This window comes from Anabrus simplex, chromosome 2, assembly GCF_040414725.1.
Source record: "Anabrus simplex isolate iqAnaSimp1 chromosome 2, ASM4041472v1, whole genome shotgun sequence".
Taxonomy (NCBI): domain Eukaryota; kingdom Metazoa; phylum Arthropoda; class Insecta; order Orthoptera; family Tettigoniidae; genus Anabrus; species Anabrus simplex.
Window position 1 is genome coordinate 588,980,667 of NC_090266.1, and position 16,237 is coordinate 588,996,903.

At 40.7% G+C, this 16,237-nt stretch overlaps 1 protein-coding gene across 1 annotated transcript in view; it reads left to right on the plus strand.

The window, feature by feature from the left end:
* Syn (synapsin) overlaps positions 1–16,237 on the plus strand; it is a 713,980-nt gene that overhangs the window by 138,923 nt on the left and 558,820 nt on the right. The window lies entirely within an intron of this gene.

Genomic DNA, 16,237 nt, shown 5'->3' on the forward strand with positions numbered 1-16,237 from the left:
CTCCAAGGCTGTATTATTGGACCTTTATGTTTTCTTATATATCGTCCATGAAAGGGCAATATGTCGTAACACTCGGTTGGGTTATGACATTTTGTCATTGAATAAAAAATCACTAGGGATACATTATGTCGTTTTCCTTGAAAATAAAATAGAAGTATTTCGTGAACGTACTAGCATTCTGAGAAGAGAACAGATTGTTGTAGTGTTTCTAATCATCACTTGTGAATGTTATCTAGCAAGTATGGTTGAAATAAAAAAAGTCTGATAAGCGCAAATTATCTGGAAAATACCGGGCTGGTTTCTCAAGTAAGGAAGATGTCGGTGAGGTTATGGTTAGAGAGGCTAGAATCTACACCATTAGCATAAATAAAGCAGACAGAATGATGGAAGAAATAATTGAGAAGTGTTCAAGAAGGGAGAGAAGAAACAGAAAGAGGTCGAGAGATGATGAGGAGAACTAAGAGTATGGATTAGGCAGTTTTAAAATTAAGATATCTGTTGCAAAACTTTGAAGTCATTTTTCTCAGTTCGACACTTTTCTAATTCTTGGTACAGATTTCTCCTACACTATTAACGCAACAGGAATGAAATTTCTACAGATTTTTTTACATTACAGAGCTACAAAGATAAGAGGTCAATTTTCTATAAAATATGTACTTTTCAAAATATGGTCATTTAAGGGATTTTTGGAAAATATATGACTTCGGGGAAAACTCATATCCGAGCAACTCATAAATATTTTCAAAAATTGCTTCTTATTCTTGTCAAGGAATGTTCAAGCTAAAATTCGTAGGAGTTTCAAGTTAATATCTGTGCTCAATTTTATGAAAATGGTACCTGAAAATTGGAAAATTAACATGGGCGAGATAGGGCAGGCTTACTCATAAGCCCGAAAGTGGCAGAATACTAATTTATTTTAAATTGAGGGTTACGACGTAATGCTATTTCATGTACGATATATATAAATTATATGAGTAAAGAAGTGGAATCAGAGATAAGGCTTTTTGCGAATGATGGTATTCTGTATAGAGTAATAAATAATTTACAAGATTGTGAGCAACTGCAAAATGACCTCGATAATGTTGTGATATGGACTGGGCAATAGTAGGATGATAAACGAGGTTAAAAGTCAGGCTGCGAGCTTAAAAAATATCCACTCAGTTTTAATTACTGCGTTGATTGGGTGAACGTTCCTTATGGCGATCATTGTAAGTACCTAGGTATTAATACAGGCAAAGATCTTCATTGGGTAATCACATAAATGGGATTGTAAATAAAGGGTACAAATCTTTGCACGTGGTCTTTAAGATATTAAGGGTGGTAAAGGAGAGGGCATATATGTCTCTGGTAAGGCTCCAACTAATGTATGGTACCAGTGTATGGGACCCTCACCGGGATTACTTGATCCGAGAACTGGAAAAAATCTGAAGAAATCAGCTCGATTTGTTCTGGGTTATTTCCGGCATAATAGTAGCGTTACACAAATGTTGCAAAGTTTGGACAGTGAAGACCTGGGAGGAAGAAGATGAGATGCTCGACTAAGTGGTATGCTCCGAGCTATCAGTGAAGAGATGGCGTGGAATGACATTAGTAGAAGAATAAGTTTGAGTGTGCCTTTAAAAGTAGGAAGTATCACAATATGGAGATGAAGTGGGAATTCAAGAGGACAAGTTGAGGCAAATTTTCGTTTATGAGAAGGGGAGTTAGGGATTGGAATAACTTACCAAGGGAGATGTTCAATAAATGTTCAACTTCTTTGCAATATTTTAAGAAAAGACTAGGAAATCAACGGGTAGGGAATCTGCCACCTGGGCGACTGTCCTAAATGCAGATCAGTAGTGACTGATTGATAATGCCCTAGAAATATTCAGAAGGTAATATACCACATATTACTTTATTATACAAGTTTCGAGCGAAATATCTCGTGGTAAAAGTATAGCGTGTGCTTCGTTCTGTAATATAACTTTATTTTACAGAGCAGATTGAGGTTAGAACCTTTGAAATGTGCTGTACTTGTTAACACAAAGCGGAACGTGGAGAACTGAAAGACAAACAATGGAAGTATTTAAGTTCTCCTTATGCCTGTGGCAAAATGTTCTGGACCCCATCTTGCAGAAGAACACACCCAGAGAGGAAAAAGCCTTGATTAAGTCCTATTCAGAACATAAAGGACTTACGTAAGCCAGTGTTTGTGTAGCAGAATCGTACAAGATAATTCACCGCTTGTACAAATAATTTCTAAATACGACACAAATTCAGAAGAAATAGTGGCGGTAACCAAAGTCTTCTTCTCTTAAAGGCTGCAAAATCGTCAAGTTGTAATATATTAAAAAAATCACTGAGAGAGCCAGTTAATATTTGTAGAAATGAACTCGAAGAACAATACCTCATCCCTTGTAAAGAAAATGAATAAAGGTGTCAAAGGTCTTAATACAATCAATTAGTCGCCTTGGTCAGTCTTTATTTCGCACTATAACGCACGCTTTACTTTGCTAATGGAAGAAAGGTAACAAGTTTTCTGATAGGTTGAAATTGCTATGGGTAACAGAATGTAATGATTAGAAGTTAGACGGAACCAGATGAAAATGTACGACGTATAGCAGCAAAAATGTAATAATATTTCATTTGGAATGACAGTGAAATAAGTAGTGGAACAGTGTATTTCCAGAATCAATACGTTGCAGAAAATATTTCCTTTCTGCTATTTGTGTTACGTCGCACCGACACTGACAGGTATTACGTTGACGAGGGAATAAGACGGAGCTAGAACTGGGAAGGAATTGACCATTGTCTTAATTAAGATACAGATTTAGCCTGCTGTGAACATCGCAAACCACCGAAAGCATTCTTCAACGGTGCCTACATTAAGGTTCAAGCCCTCCTATCTCCCGAATGCAAGCTCACAGCAACGAGACCTAAACCGCGTGGCCAACTCGCTCGGTGCAGAAAATGTTCTACTGACATCGTGGTAATGCTTCCTAACAAGATGAAGAGAATTTTTCTCTTTCAGGTACATAATTAAGCTCATATGTGAAGTGCAGAAATGAAAATTGTAAAACTCACTAAATGTTGCTTTTTCCGTGTTTTAATGAAATAATCTTCAGAGTAATATCAAATTCAAATGTCTGATAATTATCTCACGGACAATGGTAGTAATAATAATAATAATAATAATAATAATAATAATAATAATAATAATGTTGTTTGTCCAACCCTTGTCCCGTTTCCCTACGGGGTCGGGTATGAGGTGAGATGAATTTGTCGTGGCGGTTTTTTTATGACCGGATGCCCTTCCTGACGTCAACCTCATCAGAGGAGTTAATGAGAGATGAAATGAATGACGTGATATATGATAGTAGGGAGAGGGTGAAACCCGGTGCCGGCACATAGCCTACTCCTGTCGAATAGCACCAAGGGGTCTGCTCAAGGCTTAACGTCCCCATCCGACGGACGAATCACCATCAACAGCGTCATATGCCCTCACTCCATATGAGCACTGCGGAGAGGTTTGGAATTTAATCCAGGCTTTTGGCACGCAATCTAGTGATTAGAAATTGTATACCACCACCTCCCCTACCCTGCCGGCCAACATTCTGATGGTGAAATTTTTTTCGACCAACGGGACTCGAACCGGCTAACCTCGGTGTTAGACCGTTTTAGACTTCAGCGCCTTAACGATCATGGCCACCAGGCGGGCTATTAATAATAATAAAATAGCTAACCAACCATTTCCGAAACTAGAGAATATTTTGCAGTAGGTCAATGAAGTAGGTATAAAGCCATCCCCATTATAGGCCTTGAAGACGACTTGGGGAATGAAAGGCACAGTTGGCCTATAAGTTAGGTTTCCCTCTTCCTCACCCTTAGGGAATAATCTAATAGTAATTCGCGTTGTAGACGTTTTCTCCTCAGATGGTAGTGTTTCATCTATGTTCGTCAAGGCTAGGCAGTCCCCTGAAGAATAAACGCCCAGTGGTAATTTGAAATGCGTTTTGAGCTTATATAGATGCAATTTAGTTACACTTGAAGATAGCTCGAACTATGAGCAAATTCCTACAAAATCGATCGATGCTATAACAAAATCAAACAAGTTTATTTCTACTATTATTATGTAATGTTATTGGTTTAACGTTCCGATAACAATTTGTATGGTTTTCGGGGACTCCGTGGCGCCGAAATTTGCCGCGTAGGAATTCTTTTACGTGGCGATAAATCTATCGACACGAAGTTGGCATTATTCAGCACCTTCAAATACCACCGGACTGAGTCGGGATAGAATCCGCTAACTTGGACTCACAGGGCCAGCACTCTACCATCTGTGCCACTCAACTTAGAATATGATGATTATTTACAATAGTTTATCTTAATACTTTGACTTATTTCCTTAAGATCTTAGGTGAAACAAAGGGCCTCGACGATATTTCTCCAGCGTGTTCTATCCACTACCAATGCTTTCACCTCTCCATCTCCATGTCTTGTTGACTCCAGCTATTCTTTGCCTGCAACTACCTTGCGGACTCGAGTTCAGTGCCTGCCTTGTGATACTTTCTTGTGGTCTTCTTATAGTGTGGCCGAACCACCTCCATTTTCTTGTCATTATTTGTTGCTGTGAGGGACATTGACTTGTGGTCTCCCAACAGTCTTTGTCGGAGACAGTTTTTGACCACAATATTATGTATCTCAAGCAACGATTTATTGAAGTCTGTAGTCTTACGTGTATGCCTTTGATCCCCATAATCTCCTAATAGCTTATCATTAAATGAATTCAATACGGTACTTATGATATCCATCTGCATTATAATAGTTATAGGAATTGAAATCATTCCTTCAATTTTTTCACAATTAAGAATTTGGACACAATAAATCTTCTTAGACTTCAATCAACATTTAGTCTTGGACATAAATGTGTGATTAATTTCTTTCTTCCTTTCTTTCTTTCCTTCTATATTTCTTTCTTTCTTTCTTTATTTCTTTCTTTCTTTCTTTATATGTTTACCCTCCAGGGTTGGTATTTCCCTCAGACACAGCGAGGAACCCACATCTACTGCCTCAAGGGCAGTGTCCTGGAGCGTGAGAATTTGGGTCGGGGGTGATACAACAGGAGCGTAGGACCAGTACCTCGCCAGTTATGCTGAGTAGGAGCCTTGTGGGGAGATGGAAAGATGGAAGGGATATACAAGGAAGAGTGAAGGAAGTGGCCGTGGCCTTAAATTAGTTACCATCCCAGTATTTGTCTGGAAGGAGAAGTGGGTAACCATGCAAAACCACTTCGAGAATGGCTGAGGTGAAAATCGAACACCCCTCTACTCAGCTGGCCTCCCGAGTCTCAGTGGACACCGTTTCAGCCCTCGTACCACTACTCAAATTTCCTGGCAGAGGCGGCAATTGAACCCAGGCCTCTGGGTGTATCAGCTAATCACACTAACCACTACACCACAGGGGCGGACCGTGATTAATTTAAGTATTTTAATGTTTCACTACTCCCACCTTTACTCTTTTCCTACTTGGAATGCGAAAAAATGTATTACCACCTGAGTCGCATTCTGAAGTCAAGTGCCATAGCTGTATATCACATTGGAGGGCGTAATGTGGAATCATTCAGCACCACCCCTCTGTATTGCTAGCATGCCAGAACCATTTATCTGAGTTTCCGACATGCCATCATACCTTGGATTGTTTCTATATGTAGATTTGTGGGGCTGTGTTTTTAACAGCCGGCCCCCGTGGTGTAGGGATAGCGTGCCTGCCTCTCGCCCGGAGACCCCGGGTTCAATTCCTGGCCAGGTCAGGGATTTTTCTCTCGACCTGAGGGCTGGTTCGAGGTGCACTCAGCCTACGTGATTAGAATTGAGGAACTATCTGACGGTGAGATGGCGGCTCCGGTCTCGAAAGCCCAGAATAACGACCGAGAGGATGGGTCGTGCTGACCACACGATCCCTCGTAATCTGCAGGCCTTCGGGCTGAGCAGCGGTCGCTGGGCAGGCCAATGCCTTTTCAAGGGCGTTAAATATCGTGGGATTTGGTTTTTGTTGTTTTTCTTTGTGTGTTTTAAAACGCGTTGAGATAGGGAGACCTGTAGTGATTCCGATTAATGTTCAAACTTTTAACCCACAACTGTAACGCAACTGGTATCAAGATGTCTGACTCCGGATATTTACTATTTAATTAAACTAACCCTAACCCCATGACACTACAGCCCTGAAGGGCCTTGGCCCACCAAGAGACCGCTGCTCAGCCCGAAGGCCTGCAGATTACGAGAAGACATCTCGGCCGTTATTCTTGGCTTTCTAGACCTGGCCTCTACCTCACCATCAGATACCTCCTCATTTCTAATCACATAGGCTGAGTGGACCTCGAATAAATTGAACTAAGTTTTCTTAATGTGTTGTTTATTCAATTTAATGCGTTTAAAACGCCTTTTAATCACTTCACAGCAACACCTTAAGCCGAGAAATACAAACCCAGAAGAGAATACAAGGGTACCAAAATGAAGCTGCAAAAATTGTGCTTCCCAATTTTTCTCAAAAATCTAGAAAGAAAGGTGTGTAGGGTTGAGAACAACTTTCAGTCTTGAATAACGTTACTCTTGTGTAATTGGCACAGAATTCATCAGTCTTTGATTTGTCAGTGTCGACCATTTCCGAATAAATCCACCAAACCGACCAAATAAAAACGATACTAGGAAGGTGCGCAATTCTAAGAGTCAGTATATTACCATTTTAGCCGGGTGATCTCTGTCATATAACGTATGATTTGAATTCCGGTGGGAGGGTTGAAACGGGTTGCTCACAGCCTCATGAGTGCAACTGTGAAGAGACGTGAGATATTTCATTACTGACAACACTAAGAGTAGTGAGTATTTTTTCAGCTTCAGTTCCACCGTCGTCCACCGAGATCCAGTGTGATTTTTTTGCACAATAACGCAACATCTCACACGGCCCGCGAGACGTCCGAACTGCTGCAGCGATTCAAGTGGAAGGTATGGCAACATCCTCCATAGAGTCCAGACTTAGCGTCATGCGATTATCATGTGTTCGGTAAGCTGAAAAAGGATCTCGGTGGACGACGATTCCGAAACGATGAGGAGGTGAAAGCAGTTGTCTCCAGATGGTTATATAGCGCTGAAGGTGATTTCTACGTATCGGAATTCGAAAAGTTGGTTGACCGTTCCGAGAAATATTTACAGTCTCCTGGGGGCTATGTGGAAAAGTGCACTTATATTGTATGTTGTCATAGCCGTGCTGCCTATGTGTAGGTGGTTTCATGAATGGCTTTAACTTGGAAGTGTAACTTACTTTTTGATTCGCCCTCGTATAACCTGCTTTTAGTAACTTACAATTTCGCTACGATAAGAACTCATGTTCGATCGTATTGGTATTGAATCAATTATATAAACCAACTGCTATAGTAAATTGTCTGACTCGCTGGCTGAATGGCCACCGCTGAGGCCTTCGGTTCAGGGGGACCCGGGTTCAATTCCAGGCCGTGTTGGAGATATTAATCGTATATGACTAATTCTTGTGGCTCGGGGACCAGGTGTTTGTGTTCGTCCCAACATTCTCCTCTTCAAATTCAGACAATATATCCCAATTACATCCCTCCACATAGGTTAGGCATCAGGAAGGGCGACCGGCCGTAAAACAGAGCCGAATCAACATGTGCAACATGCCTCGCACCCGTAACCCCAAAGGTGTGGAAAAACTGGAGGAAGATGGAGATTACTACTCTATAATCGTGGGCGATTTGACCCTGGATAGAATATATTGATTCTCGCGTAGGCATTCTAAATTAAAGGTGACTCCACTTGCAGCGTGCAGGATGTGTCGTACTCTTCAGGTTATTGGAACACATACCATGACATACCATGAAGAAATTAATCAAATGTAGCAAATATTATGCGCCAAACGGCTTTCTTCTATGAGAAATATATCACAAAATCCATACGTGTCAAATACGAAGCAGACACACACGTACTAAGGAATAAAATCCTACCACATCCTTAAGAGTGACCCGTAATAGCGATTAATTTTCGATTATCACCTGAACAGCCACCTAAAGAATAGGACTTCAGAAACACAGAGAATACAGAATTTGCATTCCTCGACATTCCTGCAAATATTCTTCCAAATTGATATTGAATTACTCTTCAAATATTGACATGCTGCTCAAGGAACCTATTTTGAGTAAAGTCATGAGTATGCTATGTTGTGTTTTTCATGTTTTCCTTCCTATCAACCATAATTACGTAATTGCATGGTGTACCAACGGCTTACGTCCCAAGTGAACCCTGTAACATATAATTATTCACAGAATGTTAATTGTGTCTTCCAAGGGGTACTCAGTTGTATACGTTTTATATTTCAAATGTAATACTTCCACACCATATCGTGGTTCTCAAGAGTTATGCCTCTTCAGTAGCCCGCCTGGTGGCCATGATCGTTAAGGCGCTGAAGTCTAAACGAGATTAGCCGGTTCGAGTCCCGTTGCTCGAAAAAATTTTCACCATCCGAATGTTGGCCGGCAGGGTAGGGGAGGTGGTGGTATACAATTTCTAATCACTAGATCGCGTGCCAAAAGCCTGGATTAAATTCCAGGCATCTCCACAGTGCACATACGGAGTGAGGGCATATGACGCTGTTGATGGTGATTCGTCCGCCGGATGGAGAGGTTAAGCCTTGAGCAGACCCCTTGGAGCAGGCTATGTGCCACCACCGGGTTTCACCCTCTCCCATATATCACGTCATTCATTTCATCTCGCCGGGCTGAGTGGCTCAGACGGTTAAGGCGCTGGCCTTCTGACCCCAACTTGGCAGGTTCGATCCTGGCTCAGTCCGGTGGTATGTGAAGGTGCTCAAATACGTCAGCCTCGTGTCAGTAGATTTACTGGCACGTAAAAAGAACTCCTGCGGGACTAAATTCCGGCACCACGGCGTCACCGAAAACCGTAAAAGAGAAGTTAGTGGGACGTAAAACAAATAATATTTATTATTATTATTATTATTATTATTATTATTATTTTTATTATTATCATCATTTCATCTCTCATTAAGTCTTCTCATGAGGTTGACGCCAGGAAGGGCATCCGGTCATAAAAAGCCGCCACGACACATTCATCTCACCTCATACTCGACCCCGTAAGGAAACGGGACAAGGGTTGGACAAAGTAGCCTGTAAAGGAGTGAAGATGTAATCAATAGCCGAATGAGCTTTGTCGAAATCATCAAATTGAACCATATTTTATAAAGTTCAAGAAGAGAAAAATGTCGTTTAATGCAACCTAAAAGTCAAAAAATCAAACCGTGCTATGCACTCTATTTTATACTTTTTCGCGCTTTCGTTCCTATTATTTCTTATCACTTCCATGATGAAAAGTAAAACAGTAAGAACGTTATATTGATATTCGCAGTATGTTTTATTTTCTGGTTTTGTTGTAAAAGAGCCAATGTCATTCCTTATGGAACTGAGATATTATCATACACCGAAGCAATTTATCATGGCTTACAACATACAAAAAAGATTAGTGTATCTGGTTAATAGAAAACGTACTGTTAACGTTTACTGAAATAAAACCTTGTTAATATTCCTAGGTTAACGATCAAGTTGAAGGGGCAATGTGCACATAGACCTAATAATTTTGCAATATATGTGTATAATAATAATAATAATAATAATAATAATAATAATAATAATAATAATAATAATAATAATTGCCCCATTGTTGGGTGCCAATTGTAATCTAATTATTATATATTAATAAATAACTGAATTAAAATACATTAATAAACATTCTTTTTAATCTGTTTACCGTTCAGGTTTGGTTTTTTCCTCGGACTCAGCGAGGGATCCCGCCTATACCGCCTCAAGGGCAGTGTCCTGGAGCGTGAGACATTGGGTAGGGGATACAACTAGGGAGAATGACCAGTACCTTGCCCAGGTGGCCTCACCTGGTATGTCGAACAGGGGCCTTGTTGGGGATGGGGAGATTGGAAGGGATAGACAAGGAACAAGGAAGGAAGCGGCCGTGGCCTTAAGTTGGGTACCATCCCGGCATTTGCCTGGAGAAGTGGGAAACCACGGAAAACCACTTCCAGGATGGCTGAGGTGGGAATCGAACCCACCTCTACTCAGTTGACCTCCCGAGGCTGAGTGAACCCAGTTCCAGCCCTCGCACCACTTTTGAAATTTCGTGGCAGAGCCGGAAATCGAACCCGGGCCTTCGAGGATGGGAGATAATCACACTAACCACTACACCACAGAGGCGGACCATTAATAAACATAATTAATCAAAATGTCCGTAGTATGGTCGCCAGAGCTCACCAGAATGGATTCCTCAAATTTTGATTGAGCATACATAAACGATTAGTGTGTCTGGTGTATCTCTCTCCCAGGGCGTGTACATAAAGCTGCGTACTGGAAGATCTGCTTCAGACCTTACCTAACTTTCTGACAACGACTAAATAGATAGGAACTGCACCTAGGTTCATCAATAACTCCAACGATTCGAAGAAATAACTATATTCTCATCCGTGCATGAGCACCACATCAACACACGGAAATATACATCAAATACACACAAAAATACTGCTGAAAGACTCCATATTTACACAATAATCCAAAAACAACATCAACAAAAACAGTGGAAAACGAAAAGCGAGGACCAAGCTACCATTTGCAGTCAGCCCAATGAACAATAATTATAAATCAGATGTATGGAAATAAATACCTTTCACTGTCTCTGTGTATCAACACAATTTGCATATTCTCATATTGGCACTCGTTATATCACACTGATACTGTACGTTCATAATTCTGTGTTCACTGATTCAAACACTTGGTTTAAAGATACTTTCACTTGAGCAACACACGCTTGTTGTTCCAGAACATAAATTAAGGAAAGTCTAAAATACAGTACCCCATAGCTCTCACCAACATATAAGACACCAAGCCGCCACAAGTGATAAAATACCAAGTCCTAAGCACTCCACAGTTTGTAGATCAGTACCACAGCTCATATTCCACAGAATTTTATGTCAACCCCGTTCAACAAAAGTTTTAAGGCAAGTCCAGTACACCAAAGTTTTAAGACAACCATGTTTCACAAAACTTTTAAGTCAACCACGTTCCATAAAAGTTACATCTCCTCCACGTTCCACCAAAGATTCCAGTGAAGTCTTCCGCTTTTTTCTCACATGCCTATGTAGACTTCAGCTTACCCCTACTCTCCCATGATACGTCTAGATTGATGTTGGCCATCCATTCACGAGTGGAAGATCCTCTGGCCTTACCAAAACCACGCCCCGAACCTCTTCCGGGCCCCAAGCCAATAATAACAACTAGGCCGCGTCATCGGACTCTGGACTGTTTCACATGACTTACGGAAACTTTCCGTGTTGTAAATAGCACTGTTTTTCTCATCTGCTTGTACAAAACAAATTACTCATATCACATATGGAGACCTTCCAGCTTAAAATATTACGAATAAATGTACAAATGAAATAGTAATGATGATAATAATAATAATAATAATAATAATAATAATAATAATGACAATAATATCTCTTACTTCTGAATGCAGTGCAGGGGTGTGATATATGTACTATTACAAGCTGTAAGCTAATAAGTTATAAGATTTTTTGAGCACGGCCAATGTTGACAAACAATTTGCGAGAAAAAGTGATTTCCATATTGCTGTTAGTTGCATAGTTGGTTAATTATGTTTGAAGAAAAAAGATGGGTAACAGGAGCCCGCCATGTTTTCCAGAGGCAGGAAATTGGTAGCGCCATGTCACCAAGAAAATAAGGGGGATAAAAATCATATACGTGCAAAGATGATTTTATACGTAATATAATTACCTTATTTGTCTTCACAAGAATTTTATATGAACACTTGTTTAATTATTTTTACGAGGCTTCCGTCAGAAGTCATGGAAAATCTGTTTATATTTTATCTTACAACTTGTTTTACATCGCACAGACACAGATAGGTTTTATAGCGACGATGGGATTGGAAAGAGCTAGGAGTGGGAAGGAATCGGCCGTGGCCTTAATTAAGGTACATACCCAGCATTCGCCTGGTGTGAAAATGGGAAACCAAGGAAAACCATCTTCAGGGCTCCCAACAGTGGGGTTCGAACCCACTATCTCCCGGATGCAAGCTCACACCTGCGCGGGCCTAACCGCACGGCCAACTAGCCCGGTACTCTGTCTACCTCCCAAAACAATCTCTAACATAGAAAATTTTCTTGGTACATTTGAAAGGGTACGACGACTTACTAAATGGGACACCACATTTGGTAGGGAGGCAGGAATCTCTGATAAAATAAATGGACAAATATGGCATTTTGAAATTGTTTTATTTATTTTATTCTCGTAAAAGCTGTATACCATCATTTGCGCGTATCGCACAAGCTGTTTAAAATACTTCAATGTACTATCCTTCGTTATCTATGGTTCGTTGTCATCGATGGGGAAGGGGAGAAATACCTTCCATCGACTGCATGAGATTCATCAATGTGTCTTATTTCAGAATGCTCACACGATGTTTTATTTGTTGTTCCCACGCAATGGCTTCTTCACGTTAGGAACAGATCGTAGTCACACGGACTGAGATGTACGAACGCTGCTCGAGTTTTTTTTGGTGCTATTTGCTTTACGTCGCACCGACACAGATAGGTCTTATGGCGACGATGGGAGAGGGAAGGCCTAGGAATGGGAAGGAAGCGGCCGTGGCCTTAATTAAAGTACAGCCCCAGCATTTGCCTGGTGTGAAAATGGGAAACCACGGAAAACTACTTTTGGGGGCTGCCGACAGTGGGGTTAGAACCCACTAATTCCCGAATGCTGGATACTGGCCGCACTTAAGTGACTGCAGCTATCGAGCTCGGTGAATCCTAACTCAAACCCGTATATTTCGACATTGACATTTTTAGAACGAAACCATATATTTTAGCCAAAAATGCAGTCCTGAGTATGGTTTGAATATATAGGTTGTAAAAATATCGGTGCTCTCAGATCCTTGAGAATACATCAAAATCACCCAATCTAAGACAGGAACTTTAATATTACATAATCAGTTAACGATTTTTATTGTTTTCTGTTTTTGGAAGTAGTGAATTTCGCATTTCTGTCAATGATACTGAACACATGTACCAACAAATGAACAAACAAACAAGCAAACAAAGAAAACAGGATTAATTAAGGCTGATTAACCTAAGAGGAGTCAAAATAAGAAAAGTCCAAAGTAGAGAGATCCAGTAATCTTGCTGGCCTAGGAAAGCATAAACCTCCCCAATTCTCCTTTCTTTAAACTGGCATCTACGTTCACATCTCTGCACAATCATGTTGTAATTGCACCATGTATTCATTAGAAACATAGGAAGTAGATCTTGATGAAAGTGTAATGGACTAGTATAACTTGGAAACAATTTTCTAACCCATGGGTAAATAATGGAAATATCAAGCTCGAATTATTATTATTATTATTATTATTATTATTATTATTATTATTATTATTATTATTATTATTATTATTATTATTATTATTATTATTATTATTATTATTATTATTACTATTATTTTTATGACTTGTGAGGTGTGGCTATGAAGTTGTTTACATCTATTAGTATTATTATTTGTGTACTTATGTCCGTACGTTATTTGGTATAAATCGTGGTCTTATTATTTGTGTGTTGTATGTGAGGTTATGTCAGGAAGCATCTACTGTACGTATATTAATATGAGTTTATTTCATGTAAGAACACGCAATTAATAGTATATAATGTATTATTACTTTTATATATGGTGTATAAATCCAATGGAATGTTGTGCAACACACTGTACTAGTCCAGAACAACGCACTTTGTCACTAGAGGTTAATCGAACATTCGATCCCCTTGTATATAGGCTATTGGAGACTCTCGAAATTACAAGAAAACATGTTGTCATATTCTTCTGGAAGCCTGACTAGACAGTGTATGTAAAGATGCAGACTTGAGGGTTGAGTGGAGTTGTTAACGAAAGTTGCTCGTGAAAGACGTGAACTCATGTTGTGTTTCTGTTGACATGCTAATGGAGCAGTCTTAGTAGTAGTAGTAGTAGTAGTAGTAGTAGTAGTAGTAACGGTGGTAGTAGTGGTGTTCTTTCAAGATGGCAGTTTATCAGTGCGTGTCTGTATAATATGTATATATAATTTGTAAATAAAATAGAGTACACATTTGACAGCATTTTTTGTGTGCGTCTTTCTGGTAACAACAATTTTCATATTCTTCACATCTACCAACTATTCTGGTATTCCCTTTCCCTGTGAACCATGTGAACTTGCCGCGGAGGGGAGACTTGTGTATTCCAGTGAATCAGGTGGCCGCGCCGCAGGTGCAACCTGAAAGGATGGTTCATCGAAAGCGGGGTAGCAGGCTTTTGGGAGTTTGTATGGGCGACAGACTCGATGATTGAGTGATATGGCCTTGAAACAACACTTAACATGACTTACCTATGTTCTTACTGCTATATGGCTGAAAGCAACGGGGAAACTACAGCTGTAACTCACGAGGACATGTGGCTTTCTCTGTATGATTGAATGATGGCGTCCTCCCGGTTAAACTGTTCCGAAGGAAAAATAGTCTCCTATCCGGATCCTCGGGTGGGGACTACACGAGAGGGAACGATCATTGAATATGAATTGCGGCATTCTGCGAGTGCGAGTTTGGAATGTTAGAAGTTTGAATGGTCGTGGTAGGTTAGAGAATCTGAAAAGAGAAATAGATAGAATGAAGTTAAATGTAGTTGGTGTAAATGAAGTACGTTGGCAGGAAGAACATAATTTCTGGTCGGTCGGCTACATAATTTGCAATACAAAAACAAACAGGGAAAATGCAGGAGCTGGTTGCATAATGAATAGGAAGAACAAACAGCGGGTAAATTACTATGACCAGCATAGTGAATGGATTATTGTTGTCAAGATACAGTAGATACCAATCCAATGCTCACCATAATAGTGCAGATCTACGTAGTCCAGTCAATAAGTTTTGAGACTTACCGCATGATGGTGCTGTGGTTCACTATAGCGCATAGGCGGCGCCGTGGTATGGTGCAATGTCATTCAGTCTCTCATCCTTGCAAGAGACAGTTGAGTGCATGCACTGGAAGCAGACGTTCGGTCGTTGTTGTGACGGTGATTTGAATGCACGAGTCGGACCTTGACATGTCACAGTTCGAGCAACGGGCAAACATCAAGTCCTGCTAGAAATTAGGCAAAATCGCTGCCGAAACATTTGAAATGATGCAGCAGGTTTACGGTGAGGACGCATTGAGTCGCAGTGTTGTGTTTAGGTGGCACCGACGTTTTGAGCAAGGACGGGACATTTTGTAGGATGAGGTGTTTACTGGTCGGTCACAAAGAGTTCGAACGGAACGCAAGATCCAAAAATTTGCTACGTTGCGCGTGCTAACCGCTCCCAATCGTAGACGATCTCGCAGCAACTATAGGGGTCAGCCATGGGTACTTGCCACACAATTCTGACGGATTACCTCAGCATGTCTCGTGTTACCCAGCAGAGTGTGCCGCGAATCCTGTTGCAAGACCAACGTGATGATCGCATGACGATTTGTGGTGACCTCATCAGTAGTGCTGACGATGATCCGACGTTTTTCAACCGGATAATAACTCCAGACGAGACATGGTGTTTCATTTCAGCGGTGCTTCCAGCAACTATACCAACGTTGGCAAACGTAAATAACGGCCAACGGCGACTATTTTGACGGGGGATGTGGTTCTGTTTAAGTCGTTAACGGCCAACGGCGGCTATTAGGAGGGTGAAAGTGGTTCTGTGTAGGTGTACGCCGTGCAATGCGGCATCGTGTCCAACATGAAGAGTCGTGCAGGTGCCTATCCTCCAGGCGTCAAGTCTCAGAACTTAATGACTGTACTATGTATATTGCACCCTCTCACACTTGAGTCCCAGACTAGCATTTATCTCACGGGTGTTCGGTTCATCTCTAAAAATCTAAAATCATACAATACACATTCTTCTAAGGCGCTCGAGTAATACTACAGGGGTGAACGGGAAATGCAAAATTTACGAAAGAATGTGCTCATCCATGTTATATCATAGGGAACTGCGATGGGAGACTCCACAATAGGACTGGAAAGATAACAAGATTGCTCACCATGTGTAGGACCAAATATCTTCAAGAAAGAAAGAATGTAACTGTTTCCTTTTGAAATGCACAAAGGAGAGA